The 16,307-nt window shown below is 43.5% G+C and overlaps 1 long non-coding RNA gene across 2 annotated transcripts in view; it reads right to left on the bottom strand.

Annotated features, from left to right (window-relative positions):
• Window positions 1-16,307, bottom strand: part of LOC309376604 — a 59,802-nt gene that overhangs the window by 28,330 nt on the left and 15,165 nt on the right. For both annotated transcript variants that reach the window (XR_014171251.1, XR_014171252.1), the window contains exon 2: window positions 9,401-9,483. This is a non-coding gene — a long non-coding RNA (uncharacterized lncRNA). The remainder of the gene's footprint in view (window positions 1-9,400; window positions 9,484-16,307) is intronic.

The following is a 16,307-nucleotide window of genomic DNA, read 5'->3' as shown; positions in this document are numbered from 1 at the left end:
AGTATGAAAACAAACTTGCCAAACCAGCTCCATTGTCCAGGCAATGGTTGTGACTAACTAGCTAAGCACCCTGATGAGATGTCAGGGATTGGCAGGGCGTTGATGAGTGTGTGATGGATACAGGGGGGCTGGAGACTCACCCAGGAGAGGGGGCCAGTGATTTTTGGAGTTTGGTGCCACCCATGAGGCAGGAGCCAGGGTGGGAGGAAAGGGAATGGTCTGAGAAGTCAAAGATGGAAGAGGGAGAGCAGGACATATCAGAAGCAGAGGAAGAGATTGTTCAGGTGAGGGGCAGTCCAGTTGGATCCCCATCATTCCCTGCCCCACCATCTCCTAGAACGAGGAGGGGCTTGAAGAGGGAAGCACAGTGACATCTTCAGAGCAGGAGAAGTCTCAGGTTACATGTGCACACTCCATCAAATGAAGGTGCATAGTCCTAGGGGGTATGTGTGACCCCACTGTTGGTTCAGCTGCTCTGCTGGGCACAAATGTGGAAAAGTTAATGCCAGGAAAGCAGATGCCAGAAGCATGTGTGCATGTGTATCTGGTGCACCTTCGGAGCTGCTGTAAGCATGTGTTTTGGGCAATAAAGAATTAATTATCAGCTGTTTGTCTTCTTTGGCTGTTTGTGTGAGCAGGACAGATCAAGGCAACCTCAACCTCTTCCAGCCATCAATCATATAATATGAGGAGCCAACTCCTCATGGCTCATCTAGTCCAGGATCCTCTTCTCACATTGGCCAAGCAGATGTCTCTGAGCATAAGAGCCCACTCCCCTCCTGCATTTTCTAACAACCGGTATGAAGAAGCACTGCTGTCTCCAGAAGCAGCAGCCGAGCATAGCCTCCATCACGGATGATAGTCACTGATAGCCTTCTCCTCCTTGAATTTGTCTAATCCTCTTTTTAAAGCCATCTAGGTTGGTGGCCATCACTACCTCTTGTGGGACTGACTTCCAGAATATGTGCTGTCTGAAGAAGCACTTCCTTTTATCTGCCCTGAATCTTTCAACACTTGGCTTCACTGGATGTCTATGAGTTCTAGTGTTATGAGAGAGGGAGAATAAACTTTTCTCTATCCACTTCCTACCACGTGAAGTTCACGTCTAAGGAAATAGCCTCAGACCCAACACCAGTTCCTTGGACTGTAGTATTCCCAGAGGATCAGCCAAACTGATGGCTGCAGGCTTGGATCCTCACATATCAGTGAGTTTGATTCCACCTACAGCTGGCCAGGTTTAAGGAGGGCTGGGTGAGAGGAGTGTGATCAGTGTAATGCAGGGGAGAAAGTGTTAATTTCACTTGCCACAGGCATAGGATGCTATACTGGCTGGTAATCCATCTTCTTCACCACCTTCATTTCTTTTAAGTCTATAGCTCGCTTTCTAGCCCTCTTGGGGATTTCATGTTTTGAAATGTAAAATGATTTAGCATCACAATGGATATGGTTGCATTAGTTACAGAAGAACTGCTACTCAGACACATTCTGCAAACTTCATTTCTTGAAGAGGGAGTGGTTAGAGGGGGTGAGGTGGAGGGGATCCTAGGACCCTTTAGAAGCATGCACACACAGAAAAAGCAAAATTGGGGCCACCTTTTATCAGGGACAATTGACATGTCTGGCTTAGAGGGAGGAATGGAGCCAAAAGTCCAGCCATATGTAGGATGACAGGAATTGGAAAAACTGCCACAGAGTCAACCCTCTGAAGAGCAGCTGATGAATGTTGCAAGCCCCGCCATTAGAGGCGAGATTTGTGAGGGTTGCCTTGGTCCAGGGCAGAGCGCAGTAAGTGACTTGAAACAAATTATTTAAAGCTTGAGAGAGACAGAGCAAAGCCTTTCTGGGGTTTCTGACGGCATGTCAAAGTTCTGAGGCTTGCATTTAGAATCCCCTCCTGAGTGCCCGCATGTGTGAAAGAGAGGGGGGCAGTCACTCTTCCCTGCAATTTGTTTGTCAGCTGATGCTTCTAAGTATTCTGGCCCATCTCCTCTGGTCCCGGCACGCTCTCCTCTCCCCAAAGTTTTTCCGACACTCCTTGTCATGTCAAATCCCATCTTAAAACCACTCTATTTCCATAATCCTCCTTCCAGGGCCTTCAAAGGCCCTCTTAGCCTCCCCCCTCCCCTCCTATGTTCCACCTCCCCCATGTGTCCTCCGTGTAGGTGAAACCAACATTAAATGCAGGAATTACGTTGTCACTCTGTGATAACTTTTCTACCATTCTGTAGCGTCTTGAAGATGAAAGGCTTTATGTTGGCAAGAGGAGCTTTCACACACAGTGAGTCAGAACCCTGATTCAAATCTGCCATCCTGCTAATTTTTCCATTGAGACACCTGCTTCACCCTGGTTCACTTTAGAGCTGGCCCTGGTGCAGTGTCCCTATCTCCCCAACCTTGCAGAAGTAAAAAACTGCCTTTCAGGGGTTGGACTAGATGACGTTTTGGGTCCCTTCCAACTCTACAGTTCTATGATTCTATGTAATAAGGCAAAGCCCCTTTATCTAGTTAGCCATATCTTCCAGAGAAGTGGATCTCACCCTACTCCATGACTGGCCTGCCTACTACATAAGACTTTAGTTGGCTATACAGTAGCTACCTCCAGAGATTACCGCTTCTATGGCTAGCTTAGATGGGCTTGTTGGAGCTGTCCAAGGTCCTGAATGCTCTTGCTCTCGTGAGCCTCAAGCACCCACTGAACTGTTATGTTCTTGGGCAAGATACAGTCCCCTGGTGAGTCCACCACTTCTTCGTCACTATCACCAGCTGCTCTTGCTCCTCCTCCTTCTCCTCCACCTCCTCCACCACCACCACCATTTGCTTGTTTGCTAAGCAGAGAACCAGTGAGCAAGCATGTCTACGGTTCCTCCTTTGCCTCCTGCTCCACCATTGTCTGGGCTAGAGTGAGAGATGGGAGAAGACTTTTGGAGAGCCACCTCTAATCAGAGTATGCCAGACTTCCCCAGCCTACTGGCCTCCAAACTTTGGTGGATGACATCTCTCACCATCCTCGATGGCCATGCTGGCTGGGGCTGATGGGAGTTGGAATCCAACAAACAACAAAAGCTATAAGCTAAGCCATAGGAAAGGAAAAAAGAGTTGAGCCACAAATCTGGCTCTTAATTTCCTGGCAGCCAAATACAGAAACAAGCAAGGCAATGTACTTCTCCCCACATAAAGCAACACACAAACCCATTTGATGTAACGCCCCCCCCCCGGAAGCTTAACTCAGGCAGAATCCAAGGTAAGAAAATAAGAAAAGCCTGCTGGTTCAGAACAATGGTCCATCTAGTTCAGTATCCTGTTCTCACATTGGCTAGCCAGATGCCCCAGTGGGAAACCCACAAGCAGGACCTGAGCACAAGAGTTCCACCCCCTCTTGTGGTTTCATTGGGAGGGCACCAGATTAGGAAAGGCTGACATATGCAATTTCGGGATGGATGGGCAAGTGCTCTGGTTCATTTTTGTTGTACATTTCCACTGCAACCTATACAGCCCCTGAGCAGCTCTGGGATTTGCATACTTTTGAGACCACTCCTTTGTTCCAGACAGATCCCTACAATAACCTATAAGTAGCCTCTAGGCAGCAAAGGCATTTTAAAACCCAACCTCGACACCACCGAGGTTATTTTGCTTGTTGAAATCACCCCATGCTCGATTATGCTTGCAACTGCTGACTCTAAGGCATCTTTGCGGTTCAGAACATCTGTCTGCAAAGCCACGCAATAAGAAGCGACGTCGCTAAGCCGTTTGATGGAAAACGGCCATTTTTCATCCTTGGCATTAGCGTTCTTAATGTGACACCTCTTCTGTCGAGAAGCCCCCCTTGAGCTCCCACAAACAGCTCCCTGGCTGAGCAATCTTGCTCTCTAATTTAGAGTTTAAGTGTATTTACTAGGAGATCACCCCTAAAGAATACCATTTACCAAGCTGACAACCCCCAAATTGAATTTCAGCTTCCGCTACTGTACGTCAGTGACAGAAGTAGCAATCAGAATAAAGACTGCTGAGGCTGCATTTAACACACACACACACACACACACACACACACACACACACACACAGACACACACACGTCAGCCATGGCTGGGTTCAAATTTCTTTTCTCTTCAGTTCAAAAAGTTTAAAATTGCAATTGGTTTTGCCCCACCCTCTGGCCCTGGGACTCCTTATAAGGAAGCTGTGCCTGGAGGAAGAACTGTGAGGGGAGAGACTCCATCAGGCAAGGCCTTCTTCCACCTGCCTTGTCCCACCGTCTTGTCTCTGCTTCTCAGTTTGTATTGTATTATTTTATGTACTTTGGCTTGCCATTGTTTTATTGATTATAGTTTAGAAATTATTTATTGTAACTGCTGAGTGGATTTCTGCTTAACTTTTATATTATTATTATTATTATTATTATTATTATTATTATTATTATATACTATTCTAATGATTGTTGAATGTTACTTTTTTGATGTAGGTTGCCTATTTTAAAGTTATGTTTTATTATCACATTTTTGTATTGCATTAGATTGTTATAAGATGTACATTTTTTGTTTCTTCAGCTTGTAAACCGCCTTGAGTATTGTAAGATAGAAAGACGGTATACAAATTAAAAATGATGATGAAAAAATTGTTTTCCAATTTGTTGCTGCTAACATGGCATATTTTTAGGACATATTACATACATGTTGTGATTGTCATTTGTTTTAAACTGCTTTTAATATTGTGCTTTAATGTTGTAACCTGCCCTGGGACCTTAGGGTAAAGGGCTGGCTATTGATTGATTGACTGATTGCATTTATAACCCACCCTTTTCTCCAAGAAGCTCAAGCTGGCTGTCAGGAGTCCAGGTTCCCAGCTTGATAACACAGTAAGCGTAGCTAATTAAAAAAGGAGATTTTATTGCAAAAACAAACAGATAGCTCTGGACGGCTCTGACAAAGCCACCACCATCATTACTCAAGATGACCCTTCTGAAGATCCCTTCCAGGTTTTGTGGAATATATTGAACTTGCGTAGCTTACATTTCTTGTTTTGCTTCCTGTCTAACAGCTGTCCCTTTAGCCGACTCTTAGGAGGGATTGGATCAGCTCCAATCTCTTCCCGTTTGGACAGACTACTTCCTTCTCTGTCTCCGCCTGTTGGAACTTCCTGAGAGCTTGGGCTGGGTTCCCTCCCACTCTCAGCCATTCCTTTATCAATCAGCATCCCAAGGGGCGGGGGAGTTGGCAATAGCCAATGTTCATCCTGCATGACAGTTAACTCTCTCTGTTCCTGGCTGCTTTCTTCGGTTGGCTGCAAACCTTCACTGGGAGCTGTCTCATTCATGACACTGGCTCATATGGTTCTTCTCCCCCCTCCTCATTTATAATCCCCACAACAATCCTGCAAGGCAGGTTAGGCTGAGAGGCAGTGACTGGCCCAAGGTCACACCCAGTAAGCATTATATGGTGGAATGGAGATTTCAACCCTGGTCTCCCGGGTCCTAGTCTGACACCCTCACCGCTGTGCCACACTGGCTCGCTATATAGAATATAAATGAATAATTCAATTTGGATACATAATGCTGCAAATATTCTTCCTCTGTGTTCCAAGCGGTCTTCTCCTCTTGAACTTTTGGTTTAGTTTGGATCTCAATGGGCAGCAATAAATGGTTCTCATTTATGGCCATGGATTGATCTTGCCACAATGCTTCATTAAAACTAAAAATGTTAAAATTGTCTACCTGCCCCTCAGCCACCTCATCTAATCCTGTCCTCAGACACTTAGATAGGCCACCACCAGGAAAAAAACCTCCAGGAAAATGTCACCACCTCCCTCCATTTGTCTGCCTTTCCTTCCACTATTGTCCCAACACAAGGTCCTTTAGACCTAATGTGCCCTTGCAGGTGTGTCAGGGCAGGTGTGTGGGTTTGTTGTTGTTGTTGTGCAATCTTGAATTTGGCTAGAGAAGGGGAAATCATTTGAGTAGATCTGGTTGGAGAAGGTGCTTTAACTGGTTTCTGGCTGGCTGACTAAACTTGCTGGACTCTTCAGGCACTGAAAGGCAAATCAGGAAGAGAAATCAATCATATCAAAGGTAGAAGATGGATTGAAAAGAAGAAGAATGGGCAAGAGGCTGTATGTGATTTAGCCAGGAGATCATTAGTGGGGACAGGCACAGTCAGGAGAATGGAAAGAACAGAAGCCGGGATGAAAAGGAGCAAGACAAGAAAATTAATAGACTGGAATAAGCAATATGCAATCAAGGAGCTTCGAAAAGGAAAGTGATGGGGTGGTAATTACTCAGAGCCTTGCATCTGGGGAAGTTGCATTTTACATAAAGGGGAGAGAATTGCCTGCTTTGAAATGAGAAGGAACAAGAGGAGAGAAAAGGGAGGTGGAATCCTATTGCCGTGTATACAGAAGCAAGACCCATTGGGGTCAATAGGACTTACAAGCATAACATTGCAGCTGGAGAATACAAACCAAAAGGAACAACAGAAAGGAAGGTGGAATAAAGGGATAAACTAGGAGGGTGAATGGGTGGTTAGATTTTACACACCACCCAATCTCCAAAATGTGAGAGATTCTAGCGGTTCCAGAATCGGTTTCCTTGGAATGAAGGTCAGCAGAGACTGTGGTGACTTTAGGATATGTGGTTTATTTACACATATATAAAGCCTGAACCTAAGCACCACAGCAGAATTTGCTTCTCCCTTCATCACAGCCTTAGATTCCAGCACAAATCAAGCCTGCATCTGTATTCAGTTTACTTTCCTAAAACAACAATTTAACATGAATTTTACTCTCTACCAAGACCATTGAGCCATAAAGTGAAAGCAATAATCAATGTACTGTACTATAAAATAAATACAGTATTGTAGATGATAAAAATTAAAAATAAATAAATTATTACTTGCTCTGATGATAGTCATTTTTGGAGGGGGGAACTTTTATCCATTTCTGCAGTCACACAATCAATCAGTCAGCTGAACTGGGTTCCACACAGTCACAAAAACAAATTAACCAAAAAAGCCTCTAAAACAAAAACGCAAAATAAATAGCAAAACCAAAAGCGCCAACTACAGTGGTACCTTGGTTCTTGAACTTAATCTGTTCTGGAAGTCCATTTGACTTCCGAAATGCTTGAAAACCAAGGAGCATCTTCTGATTGGTGCAGGCACCCTGGAAACAATAGCTAACAGCTGCATCAGACGTTCGGCTTCCGAAAATGTTTGAAAACTGGAACACTTACTTCTGGGTTTTCAGTGTTTGGGAACCAAGGCATTTGAGAACCAAAGTACCACTGTACTGTAGTTGTGGTTTTGTCATGGCTTTGGCTAGAACAATAAATATATATTGAAACTTAGTTTTTGGTGAGGCTGAGTCAGAACTAATTTCCCTATTAACTGCCCTTTATTTAGTCAGCCTTTGTCCTCCCCAGGGCCAAAAATATTGCTATTTCTCTATAATAGAATGGGTAGGAAGGAGGGGGGGGAAAAACAAAATAAGTGAGTAATTTTGTACCTCTTCCTTGCAGGGGACAAAAACAGACTAAGTGAGGGGCAATTCTGCACTAATCCCACAGCCCAAATGACCAAGAGTGAAAGTGCCTGAAGCTTTGTGCAGTAAGCTTTCTACTTAAAAGGAAGCATTTCCTCTTGAAAGCCCTAATGGTACACCATGAACAAGCTGTTGCTACAACTGAGTTTCATTGCAGGTATGATAATCATGATAACACCAGAAAATTGTGGAAGGATGGCATTGAAAACACTGGAGTGCTGCACCTTAACAATGCTGCCATGTGGATTGACTTCCTGTTAACAGGTGCAAGGACAAAGGAAGTTGTCTTCTGCTGAGTCAGTCTTAAATAATGTCTACACACTGACTGGCAACAGCCCTCCCGGAGATGAACCTGGGAGCTTTGACATGTGAAGCAGGTGCTTTATGCTTTGAGAAGAAGGGCTGTATGGAAGCAACCCTAGTTTAAGCCAACACCTGTGACTCATGTCTTTATTCTGGGTGAAGGCAACCAAAATGTCAGAAGCAAAAAGAAAGAGAGAGACGAGAAGCCAGGTGTACCACCTTGCCCTCATGACAGTAGGTGCCCAAGGCATGCAGACATCACAGCAGTGTGTATGCGTGCGTGTCATGTTGGCACGCACCGTGACATGCTGATGTCACTCGCACATGCCACGGGGACCCAAGCCAATGGATTCAAATTACAACAAAGGGATTTTGACTATATATTAGGAAGAATTTTCTGGTGATGAGGGTTGTTCGGTAGTGGAATGGATTACATCAGAAGGTGGTGGGCTTTCCTTCATTGGAGGTTTTTAAACAGAGGTTAAAAACACCTGTCAGGAGTGGAATCCACACACATATAAAAAAACGCTGTGAAAATGCTTTTTAAAAAAAGTTTTGAAAAAAATACATTGAATTTGGCATAGCTCACTCTCACCGTCTAGTGTCACATTTGTATATTGCACTTAACAACACATTTAAAACATTTTATTTGCAGCTGTGTAGCTGAGTTCGGGGTTTCCTTAGCTGTGTTTCCTGCATTGCAGGGGTTTGGACTAGATTACCCTTGGTTATCCCTTCCAACTCTACCATTCTATGAATCATACACCCACCCTCCTAACTCTTCACCCCCCCGAGGAGTATTTCCTCTGACCAGAGGGGAAGGAATGTAGCCCAGTGGTGGAGCATCTGCCTTGGATGCAGATGGTCCCACATTAAATCCTTGGCATCTCCAGAGAGGACTAGAAGACACCCTTGCCTGAAATGCTGGAGAGCCACTGTCAGTGTAGACAATACTGAGCTAGATGCTTCCTATGCTGCTTTGCCGAGCGCCCCTGAACACTGCCCTCTGCCCAGTGTCCAATGCATCATGTGCTGCCTTGCATGGACCAGCTTCTCATCTCCTCCCCACCTGACAGTTGACCCTTCTGGAGAGCTGCCTGCCCTTGCCATGTTCTTCCTTGCGGCTTCTGCTGTCTCTGGCTGCCCTTTACCTGCTCCAACCTAACTGTGATGAATTTCAAGCCCAGCCTTTCAGACCGTTTCTTAAACAGCACCAGATGGTTTCGCAGCCACCTAGGTGTACTCCAGAAGGCAGCCAGATCAGTTTGGAAGCCTGACATAAGAAGCATGACCGACTAGGTGAGGGAAAGGAGCAGAATCAGGACCTCGGAGAAGCAGGAGGCATTTGACACAGATCAAGACGTCTGGTGGGGCTGATATCCCTGGTGGGGATTTACTGAAGTCTGGGGCAAAGATGCCTGCCTGAAACACACAGCTACCCCATGTTCTGTTTCTTGCAAACCAACCCTTCATGGTTAAATATGTGCATGCAAAACAGCGTTCCAATAGCTAAGAAATTGCAGCATTGGATTTTCTGTTTGTTTATTCATTAGGTGCATCTCTTTCTTACCTGTTCTGCACGTGTGGGTCTCAGAGCAGGGTATAATAGTTCTATTATCATTTCAGGATGCTCTTAGAGGAAGCAATTAATAACTGAAATTAATAAATAAAACAGTAAAATAACAATTATAATTTCAATTAGACAATAAACGAGATAGATGACGATGGGTTGTAGTCAATGCTAGTCTTAATTGAGAGTAGACTGGCTGAAATTAATGAACCTAAGTTAGCCATGTTTGTTAGCCTTAATGGGTCTACTCTGAGTAAGACCAGTGATGGATGCCAACAAATTACATCATAAAACAAAATACCATCATACATTAAGTGAAGATGTCTGTAAAAGTTCACCTCCTTCTTGGCTCCATACTTATTGGGCCATCTGCAATTCACCTAAATAAATACTATCCTTGAACCTGGTCTGAATAGAGACATTGGATTCTTATCTCATTATACATAATAAAGCTATTTTTAGCCATCTCACCCCTTGCTTTTTCCTGTAAGACCAATTGCAGTCGTTAACAGTTGTCAACAGGTTTACCACACCTATCAGCCAATCACCCATTCCCACCACCCTTCTGAGTAATACCCCTCCCCACCTTCTCACTATATAGAAGGGACTGGTGACTTCTGTTTCAGTGTATCTGAAGAAGTGTGCATACACACAAAAGCTCATACCAATAACAAACTTAGTTGGTCTCTAAGGTGCTGCTGGAAAGGATTTTTTTTATTTTGTTTCGACTATGGCAGACCAACACGGCTACCTATCTGTAACTATCCTTGAACTATTAGGGCTATAAGTTGTCTCTCCCCCCCTTTTTTTACATTGTGGTTTTTTTTCTTCACCATTCCCATATTTTTTAAAAAGTGTAATTTTTAAATATCAGATTACGTTTACTGTCTTTAAGCCACTTTGTTGGAAGGTAAAGTTTATATTGGCATCAATCTGTTATACATCCTTTCGTCTTACTGATGAGTGCATATATAATACTGTTAATTGCCTTTTGGCAAATTCTGCTAAGCTTCATGAATGGAAATTAATAACAATCTATTCTCCTCTCTGCAGCTCAGCACTTTGCAACAACTAACGTTACAACATGGCTTAATTATATATATTTTTTAATGTAATCTTTGCCATAAATTGATTTCTTGTTTTCTTGTGTCGGAACAAAGGCTTTAAACAACTCCTCCCCTGCATGAGATTCTGGGTCACATTTGAGATTCAAAGAGGTCTTGAGATTCAAAGAGGTCCTTAAAGAAATCAATGGCTGCTAGTTCCATGCCAAAAATATCTCCTTCACATTATTATTTTTATTTATTTTACCATCCTCTATCCATTAGTGAGAAAAGAAAAGTCACTGGAAAAATTCAGTCAAATTTTTGGGGTTTCTCTGTGGTGCAGCTGTTTGCTGGGCTCACTTTACTTTTGAAGTGGCCGAGGGGTGTTCCTGAAATTCTGCAAATCATCTTTTAAGCAGTCTATGCTCTGCAGCTTTCCATTGTGCCCCAATGTTTCCTAAAAAAACCACAATATTCATGTGAAACTGGAGAGGCTGCCTACCATCCACATGACAACTGTCTATTGTTAGTGGTTTTTAAAGTTATGATGGTGGTGGTGGTGGTGGTGATGATGATTGTTTTACATAGGGGTAAAAGGAACAAATTTAGCAAACAGGCTGGTCTTGGGTGCTCACTATTAAGCCTTCCTGACTTTTTTTTTTTTAAAATTTTATACCACCCTTCATCCATAAACCTCTGGGCAGTTCAAAGCATAAAAAGCATCAATCAGGGGCAGATGTAATGAGATTTATTTATTTGGTTAATAAAAGTAATATACTGCTTGGTTGCAGGAAAAAAAACCACACACCTCGGAGCAGTTTACAAGATAAAACAATAACATTATTGCATATATATATATATATGCAATATATATGCATGCAGGTTTTGGTGTCCTCGGGTGTCTTCCCGTGTAAAAGTTGGGGTGTCTAGGCGACGTTTCGACGAGGTCTCACTCGTCATCTTCAGGCTGGTGCTTTCGGCTTCTTGTTACTGGAACAGAGCAGGATCTCAGTGTTTGAGTTCCTATAAATACTGTTGAGGGGGTGTGGTGTATAGCCTCCAATGTTCTGGGCAGAGGGGAAGTTCCCAGGCTAGTGTGCCTTTTCTTCTTTTGTTCCTTAATTACGTCGCCTAGACACCCCAACTTTTACACGGGAAGACACCCGAGGACACCAAAACCTGCATTCCTGTACCCGTGAAAATCTACGAAAGCAAATATATATGCATATATATATATATATGCAACACATGAAAGAAACAGGACACGAAATTAATTTTGCAGATTCCAAATTGCTCTTTAACATGGAACATCACCACAAGAGAATAATCATGGAAGCCATCGAGATAGAGAAACACCCTCACAACATGAACAAGCGTGACGACACATCCCGCTTGCCAGACATCTGGAAATTAGCCCTCCCCACAAAAACTGACACCAGATCCAGAGGCACACAGAACGCTATCACCAATCAACCACACCAGACCCAAACCCAGACCCTCTCCACAGATAAATTACAGACACCATCCAGTAGCCAAACCATGGTGGCACCTCCGGATGCTGCACCCCCCTGCAATCCCTACACAGATCTGGCTGACACAGGCCACAAAACCACAGCTCGCCCCTATACACGAAGCCAAGCCAGAGCACAACTAAGTGCAGTACAGCCATCTTCTCAGAAAAACTCTTCACAAAGTTCAAGAGGTCAAGACACAAAGACTTTAGCAACTAATCCACACCTAATGACCCACCTAAGTGGTACTCAGGATATCACTCAAGAAATCACTCAAGATATCCCTCAAGTAATTAAGGAACAAAAGAAGAAAAGGCACACTAGCCTGGGAACTTCCTCTCTGCCCAGAACATTGGAGGCTATACACCACACCCCCTCAACAGTATTTATAGGAACTCAAACACTGAGATCCTGCTCTGTTCCAGTAACAAGAAGCCGAAAGCACCAGCCTAAAGATGACGAGTGAGACCTCGTCGAAACGTCGCCTAGACACCCCAACTTTTACACGGGAAGACACCCGAGGACACCAAAACCTGCATTCCTGTACCCGTGAAAATCTACGAAAGCATATATATATATATATATATATATATATATATGAAACCAAAGTACTCTCCAAAGGTTTCAACTTTGCAGTCGCCCCGAGACGCATCCCCACGGAAAACATCATATGCGGAGTCGAAGCTAGCCTAACCAAAATCAACCCAGATGAAGCCAATAAAATCAGACTTGAAGTCACCAACATCCTCTGCTCCAGCAAACCACCCAGAAGCAATTTACACAAAGAAGAACAGAAAGCACTCACCAACCTGAGGAAAGACAACAACATAATCATTCTCCCAGCAGACAAAGGTAATGCCACTGTTGTGATGAACACATCGGACTACCAAGCAAAACTATCAAATCTACTCCAAGATCCTACCTACCAACCTATAAAAACAGATCCCACCACCTATCTGGAAAAAACCACCAAATCCAAAATAAAAGCCTCTCCTATCAGTGAAGAAATCCAGCTAAGAATCATCCCCAGAGAAAAATCATCCAGATGCCCCAAACTCTACGGCCTCCCCAAGATACACAAAGAAGGAACACCACTCAGACCAATAGTCAGCTCCATAGGCTCACCTCTACAAAATCTCGCTAAATTTCTCGCCAAGCAACTTCAGCCCTATGCAGAATCCATCTCTTCACACGTTCCAAACTCCTTCCAGTTCATAGAAACAATAAAGAAGCAAAACCTACATCCTAATGACCTACTTGTGAGCTTCGATGTTGTATCTCTCTTCACACAAGTGCCCATTAATGAAGCCTTGACAGCCATTCAAAACAAATACAATCCCCCCGAATACATCTTGGACCTGACCAACCACTGCCTAACCAACACGTACTTCATCCACAATGGACAAAGATACAAACAGATAGAAGGAGCACCTATGGGATCACCCCTCTCACCGGTCATCGCAAACCTGTACATGGAACACTTTGAAACCAATGCTTTAGACAAGTCAGAACACAAACCCAAACTTTGGCTCAGATATGTTGACGACACCTTTGTAATTTGGCCACACGGGAAGGAAAAACTGGATAGCTTCCTCACACATCTCAACAGCCTACACCCCAAAATACAATTCACTATGGAAATAGAAGCCAACAACCAACTTCCCTTCCTTGACGTCCTAATCTACAAAAAACCTGATGGCTCCCTAGGACACACTATCTACCGGAAAAAAACACACACCAACCGCTACTTACATGCACAATCACACCACCACCCTGCACAAATAAACTCCGTAGCCAAGACTCTCATCTCCAGAACCAAACGCCTGGCTGACAAAGACCACTTGACAACTGAGTTACAGAATCTCTCAAATGTGTTAATTGCCAATGGATACCAGCAAAACAGGGTTACGAAGCTAATCCAAAAAGAAACACCCCCCAAAAACCAAGACACAGAAGAAAACAATGGCATGGCCCTCCTTCCTTATATCAAGGGCACTACAGATAAAATTAGCAAAATCCTCCATAAACACAATATCAAAACAGCCTTTTGCACCAACCAAAAAATAGCCAATATCCTCAGAAACCCCAAGGATAAAATCCAGTTGGAAAACCAAGGGGTCTATGAAATACCCTGCAAAGTCTGCCCAGCCACGTACATTGGACAAACAAACAGATGAATAAATGCACGTATCGCAGAACACAAGAATGCCATCAAAAAAGAAGAAAAAACTTCCTCTCTTTTCCAACACATGAAAGAAACAGGACACGAAATTAATTTTGCAGATTCCAAATTGCTCTTTAACATGGAACATCACCACAAGAGAATAATCATGGAAGCCATCGAGATAGAGAAACACCCTCACAACATGAACAAGCGTGACGACACATCCCGCTTGCCAGACATCTGGAAATTAGCCCTCCCCACAAAAACTGACACCAGATCCAGAGGCACACAGAACGCCATCACCAATCAACCACACCAGACCCAAACCCAGACCCTCTCCACAGATAAATTACAGACACCATCCAGTAGCCAAACCATGGTGGCACCTCCGGATGCTGCACCCCCCTGCAATCCCTACACAGATCTGGCTGACACAGGCCACAAAACCACAGCTCGCCCCTATACACGAAGCCAAGCCAGAGCACAACTAAGTGCAGTACAGCCATCTTCTCAGAAAAACTCTTCACAAAGTTCAAGAGGTCAAGACACAAAGACTTTAGCAACTAATCCACACCTAATGACCCACCTAAGTGGTACTCAGGATATCACTCAAGAAATCACTCAAGATATCCCTCAAGTAATCAAGGAACAAAAGAAGAAAAGGCACACTAGCCTGGGAACTTCCCCTCTGCCCAGAACATTGGAGGCTATACACCACACCCCCTCAACAGTATTTATAGGAACTCAAACACTGAGATCCTGCTCTGTTCCAGTAACAAGAAGCCGAAAGCACCAGCCTGAAGATGACGAGTGAGACCTCGTCGAAACGTCGCCTAGACACCCCAACTTTTACACGGGAAGACACCCGAGGACACCAAAACCTGCATATATATATATATATATATATATATATATATATATATATATATTACAGCTGTAATTTAAACATGCAGGAGATTTAAACTGCAATAAAACAGACTAAAACAAATGAAAACTCCTACAAACTTTCTAAACATTGGAGTAGGCTTATCTAAACAAGAATTGTGGTATGTAATCCACCGGGAGAAGTCAAATACAACATTCCTTGTTTTGCTAGAGTGGACATGCAAGGGAATGTTTGGTCCAGCCATTCAAAACTTCCTGTTCCTCCTGGCGTGGAGCATCCTTCCTTGCATGTGACTAGTGGGTGGGCGTGACCTTTCCTGACCTGGTAAAAGGCCAAGGCAAGCTGCCACTCTCTCTTTTCCATCTTCCTTTTGTCCTGTGAACTTCCTGGACTGAACTGCTGGCTGCCAGCTGAGCAGTCCCCCAGGTCATCTCCCTTATGGGGTAAACCTGTCTGTACATGTTTGTAACTTTAAGCCTAAAGCCTGCCTTCAGGGGTTACACTGTGCTCTGCCTGGTCATGAGTAAACTTTCTTTTTATTGCTTATGAATAAGACTATGGTGTCTTTATTCTTTTAGGAGGGATTCAAGGGGTCTTACCAGGAAAATATTAGAACACATTTCAATCTGGACAAGCCAGACTGAATTACGTATTGTCTTAAGAAACTCACACGAGTTTGCAACTAGTTTTCTGCTGTGTAAAGGGGAATGCACTCTGCTAAGTAAAGGAACTAAAGTAAAGGAACTTGCTAGCGCAAGTTAGGAAAGATATTAATAAACAATATATCCTCTCCTGCCACCCTGAACATTCCCACAAGAATGTCTTCAGGAAGCACAACAACAACAACAACAACAACAACAACAACAAAACAACCAGTGGAGGTGCCTGCCTCGTATCATTATGCATGGAGTTCCAAATTGAGTCCTCTGCTAGGGCTTGTTCAGCTCAGGAAGCCCAGGCAGCTGAGGAGAGTGCAAGAGACTGAAGAAACGTTCAATAGGAAGAAAGCAGCACACTTTAAAGGCCTCCAGCCCCCTTACGAGATAAGCTCAACCCCCACAGCTACTGAAATTATGAAGTGCCCTATGGATTTCAACAAAGCAATCATTTCAACTAATCGTAAACAAATTCCTTTTTTTTTAATATATAATTTTTATTAAATTTTCTGTTTTACAGTTTAGAATACTCATTTAAACATCCTTAAAATATCAATGACTTCCCTTCTTTACTTTCCATGGTTCATTTTCCATATCATAAATCCTTGCATATTTTACATTAACTAAACCATTCAGTATTTCAT

Source organism: Podarcis melisellensis (genome assembly GCF_964234715.1).
Source record: "Podarcis melisellensis genome assembly, chromosome: 8".
Lineage (NCBI taxonomy): Eukaryota > Metazoa > Chordata > Lepidosauria > Squamata > Lacertidae > Podarcis > Podarcis melisellensis.
Note: the sequence above shows the minus strand (reverse complement) of the source record. Positions and strands in the feature narration are given on the sequence as shown.